The sequence below is a fragment of the Periplaneta americana genome, chromosome 8 (assembly GCF_040183065.1).
Source record: "Periplaneta americana isolate PAMFEO1 chromosome 8, P.americana_PAMFEO1_priV1, whole genome shotgun sequence".
Taxonomy (NCBI): Eukaryota; Metazoa; Arthropoda; class Insecta; order Blattodea; family Blattidae; genus Periplaneta; species Periplaneta americana.
The window spans coordinates 11,364,369-11,369,862 of NC_091124.1; the positions used below are offsets into that span (position 1 = coordinate 11,364,369).

General features: G+C 37.4%; 1 non-coding gene across 1 annotated transcript; it reads right to left on the reverse strand.

Moving 5' to 3' along the window:
- Positions 1 to 1,563: 1,563 nt before the first annotated feature.
- On the reverse strand, positions 1,564 to 1,636 carry TRNAT-CGU (transfer RNA threonine (anticodon CGU)). Its single transcript has one exon. It is a non-coding gene; the product is annotated as a tRNA-Thr (tRNA).
- Between the last annotated feature and the right edge of the window lie 3,858 nt (positions 1,637 to 5,494).

Consider the following 5,494-nt stretch of genomic DNA (forward strand, 5'->3'; position numbering starts at 1 on the left):
CAGCTGTTCGCACTGGTAGGTTGATGAATACATACCGTCATTTCCCATTACTATGGTCCTGGAACACAACTATGGTTCACGATACAACCATTCAAATATTATTGTATAAGTAACATAGACTGTTCGTAGATAGCTGCAGTGACTTGAATTCAAACTATAGTACAGCATAAATATAGATAAACGAGGTACTACGTTATGGAGTACAAAATTTTAATAGTTGTATCGTGGACAATAGTTATGTTCCAGGACCACAGTTATGGAAAATGACGGTACTCATTATTTTTTAAGCAAACTGTCTCAGCAGTGGATATGTAGTACTGGACATCTTTTAAAAAATTTTAACCCCCCCAGCAGACCTTCACATTCTGCTTTCAAGAGGCTATCATTCTGCAAATCCAGTACCTCTAACTGCAGGGATAACATTTTCATTTTAAACATGAAAAGGAGTGGCAGAAATATTGAAATCTTCCTCCATCCTTTGAAAATCACTAAATCTGTGTTCTTTGAACTCGTGTGACAGGTGATCTATTTTAAGAATGTACATATTTAAGTTCGTGTCCTGAATATTTGTAACTGATCCTAAACATGAGAAATGAAAGAACCGCCTTTGTTGTAAGTGTGATATCCTCTCGATTCATATGATTCTGCGAAATACATTGTATCACTAATGAAGCTCCGAAGTACAGCAATCCAGTATAATCCGCCACGTATACGCGCAATATTTTCATGGAGTGGGGGAAGGGGAAGGTAGGGGGTAAGTTTGATGCTTCGCTGAAGTCTGACATTACTGCGGCAATGCCGCAGGAATGCCCGCCATTGCTGTATAGGATGAAGAACATAAAGATATATTGTGGTAAGGTATAATGAATAAACTGTATCAAATAGTAACATTCACAGTATGATAGAACAACTTAAATGTCGGGAAACTACCCCTAGGGACACAGAGGAAAACTGACGGAACGATGACGTGCCTAGGAAAGCTGCTGTAATGGAATCGTTGTCCAGTACAAATTTCAATTACACTTGTCGGGATTTGAACACGAATCTTCAGCATGGAAAGCCGACACGCCGGTGTCAGATAACTGTGCACCCTCTCACTAAGCTAGTCGTGATAAAATTACCACGTAACAAGACTCTGCCACAATCTGCCACTGGACTGCAGTTTTATAAACATTTCATAGCTGTGTTCCCGTGGAATTCTTAGGGCACTGTAAACACGAGATTATGGTCTGTGCTTAGAGCTTTGGAGTAGTCATCTCTTTTCAAGGACGGGTCCAGCTTTCATGCGAATATGTCCTGGCAGCTTGTGCTCGCGCGGTCAACTCGACATCCTCATCTATAATTCAACTTCCTTGCTTCCCCTGGCTTAATACTCGCCCGCAAACACTGCCGGCACGTATGGAAGGGCTTCTTTATTTTAAACCCAGCCTTTAGTTCAGCACTCCACGTTATATATCACCAGTCCCATCATCATCATCATCATCATCAGTAGGACTAGGAACTTCATGATTTAGCATATTTTTATAAGGTTAATGAGTTTTAATATTTTAGGAGAAAAATTCGCTCCGGCACCGGGGATTGAACCCGGGTCCTTGGTCCTACGTACCAAGCGCTCTGACCACTGAGCTACGCCGAATTCAATCTATAGCACCGGATCGAACATTCCTTCTTCGATGTTTCTCTTTGTGGTCTGACTCCAAGTTAGGCAGAGGATAGAGGTAGGTAGAGGGGCAGAGAAGGCCTGACGGCCTTATCTCTACCTGGTTAAATAAATAAATACTAAATAAAAAATAAATGCTAATACTAAATATATGTTAACGTGTATCCAATGTCAACTGCCATTATACTAGGAGCGCACTCAGCTGAGTGACTTGTTTGGCCGGGAATCCGCAGAATTTTTCTCCTAAAATATTAAGTGTCAATATTACAGATAAATTCTGTAGGACAAATTAATATATCTATAATATAGGTTAATGAGTTGCTAAAGTATACAGAAATCCAGTTTATGAAAAACTAATTAAATTAAGATACTTTGTTAGAGTATATTTGTGCATATTTGGCAATTTTATTCTGATAGAGAATATTTTAATGATCTGTTGGTCATATTCAGCACATTTTTACCTTTTGAAGCTTATTATACACATGTCTATTATTATCAGAAGTAAAAAACTTTTCTACTGTATATACTACAAAGCTTTGTTAACTAACAGTAGACAATCATTTTCGTTTTAAAATAATAATATAGATACAATGAAAGTTTATGAAAATAAGTTAGCATTTTCTGTTTTGAATAAAATGTATATGCCTTGAAATCCCTTAAATTTCACTTTTTTTCCCTTCCGGTTATAATTTAGGTGTTGTTTATATAACGAAAGCCACCGTTTTTGGCGTGTGAAATAAGTACTGTACTCCAACCAGGAAAAAGTCTCAGAGGAATGAGACGCAGCGGAGTGATGCTGTGAATGAATTTTGATGTCATAAGGTCACACACGTGGGTACACGCATCTCCATTGGCTAACTCTCAAAGCATAAACCATAACACTGATACTCACATACATACACTACCCTAGTTACAAAATTAGATCACGGTTAATCTCCTGGTTATGGATTAACAGCACGAGTGTCGGTAAGCAGAAGATTTTGAATGCGCACACTTCCGGATGACAACTGGTTAATTACGAAGAGACTACTCTCATATGAATGTCATAATATTAGTCTGATTGCTGTTAAATTGGATTATTATCCAATCACAGGATGTATAATAAGTGCACTAGAGTTTAACTTAATTCTATATCACGTTCAGCCTTTTCACGGCTGTATTATCAATGCCAGGCCGAGACCCAACGAACGTGACCTCATGGATCATCTTGTAAAATGTGATAATGCAGATGTTCGGCTTTGTAATTGCCATGCAAGATAAACTGCTGACGAGTCAACCCGAACATATGCTGGAGAGCGCATGTTTTTTAAACTGACGTTATAACGTTAATATTATCTATCTACTTCGCTCCAATTAATGACACAATAGTAAGCACATTCCTTTTACTGTTAATCTCCTGGTTGGAGGACAGTAAAGCCTCGTTCACTCTTTTCAAGTAACTTGAATTCACGTCACTTGAAAGACGAACTTGAAAAGTGTGAACTATATTTCAAGTTGACTTGAAATCAATTAACGGCTTGAATTCAAGTTTCAAGTGAAGTTGGATCCCTTTCTACTTTTTACTTGACTTGAAAAGTGTGAACGTCACTTGATAAGTTGAATGGAAGGAGAAAAGAGCGGGAATTTAAATTAACAACTATTTTAAGAGCGTTAAATTAACAGCTGATTGTTTTTCAGTTCTACTGGGAACGTAAAAATAATAGCAAACAGCAGTAAGTGAAATAATGACCAAGTATTTGAGTTTCTGAAGTTACATAAAATTCACAAAGGCCTGCGGATTATAGAAACTGCAAAGTTTCGTAATAGAAATGCAAAGGAAGCTGCAAAGAAAGGAAGAGTTCATTGAAGAACTGAACAGCAGAGATTTTAACGTGGACACAGATGAGATAGCCTATGAAAAATAATACAAAACTATTAAACTATAGATAGAAAAGAAGTGAGGAAGATATGAGGGAGTAAGAAGAGAAGAGCGTTGCTTGAAGGGATGATATTTATCGCCGAAACTGGCATGGTTCAATGTGGTTGATAGATTTTTGTGGGGGAACTGTAACAGCTTCAAGATAATCATTTTCAATTATGGTAAATCAGACTCGCTTATGTTTTATTACATTTGCGATAAGAATTATCAAATCTGCTTGAAGATTTCACTTATTCTATTTGTAATAGTCAGTGGTCGTGTATTTCTCTTACTAATCTAATTCCTAACCCATACTGAACAACGCGTCTTCCATTTCTTCAATATATTTATAATTTCCCTGGCACGGAGGTTTGCTACTACAGAAATTCCTAATTGCACAACTTCCATGGACGCCATTTTATCCTACTTGAAAACAAAATAACTTGAATGTGTCTGAACGGCGACTTGAATTCAGGTACTTGAAATCACGTGACTTGAATTCAAGTTACTTGAAAAATGTGAACGAGGCTTAATGGGAACGTTGAGAGCAAGTATCTTATCTTGCCTTTGATGCAGTGTTGGGTGGTACCGTTCTCAGCTGCACTGGCAACACTGACTGGAATTTTACTCAAGTACACGCGCCAGAAATACTGGCACTGTCTGTACGTCCAAAGTAAACTATAAAAAAATATTTAAATTTCTTGTGCCATATTTTTTTAAATATTTTATAGCATATTTTTGGAATTTTTAGGTCATAAGTACATATTTTATACTGTATATTTCGGCGATTTTAGAGCATAAAAATCCTACCCCAAACATCAGTAATATCTTTGGTAACATGATAAGAGAAGTGATTTTTGTTCAACGAATAAAACATAGGCATATAACCAGAAAGTAGGCCTTTGTGTCAGTTACGTCACACACAGTGATAAATCACTTGCATTATTGCTGCCTCGTTAAAACAAGAGCTTATACTTGCTTATACTGTATAAGCTCCTTACTGTATAACCAAGGCAGCTTTAAATTTTAGTGACTATACCTATAGTTCATCTTGAGAATACTTCTGAAGGCAGTGGCTGGGTATTGATTCCCAACCTACAGTAAGGAGTCCGCCAGATTTTCTCTCCTTCACTGGACATCTCGAGGGAGGGATGGGCAGATAATGAAGAATGATGAAGGGTAATTTCGGAGCTTATGAATTGTTATGTAAGAAAGAAGACCAGATTCTTCGCTCCAGTCTTCCTTTCCTTAGCGTTTTTACGCAGCAGATTTCCCTAGCTCCCTTGCTCACACAGCTTACTTTTAATCCTGTACTATTTATTAACCAATATTATAGTACTTGCGAAGTCACCGTTGTCGTCGTCATAATCATCATTGTCATCATAATCAACAGCAGCAGAGCCACCGTCGTAGCTCAGGCGTTAGCGCGTGCGCTGGGTGTGGATTCGATACTCGCGTGGGCTAATTACATGGTCCGGTTTTTTTCCGAGGTTTCCCTCAAATGTAAAGCGAATGTCAGATAATCTTGACAAATTTTTGATCTCACGATCACCAATTTCACAGGCGCTAAATATCCTATAATTGATACAGCGTCGTTAAAACAACCATGAAAAACAGCAAGTGCACTCTTCTATTTTTGGGACATGGTTTCTTATTGTGCAATATATTCATTGTATTTGAGTTTCGATTGTTAATGATATTATTGAATTTTCATTTTGTAAATAAAATATAAAAATGATTGTACTAACATGAGCACGGACGACGCTATTATGAACGTAACATCAAGGATTGTCAAAGAATTAGACTCGGGTACAAAATGTTTAGGAGTTTTCCTAGATATTCAAAAAGCCTTCGATACTGTAGACCATAATATACTCACTTCTGAACTTCACGCCTACGGGATTAAAGGAATCGCTTTAAATTTATTTAAGTCATAC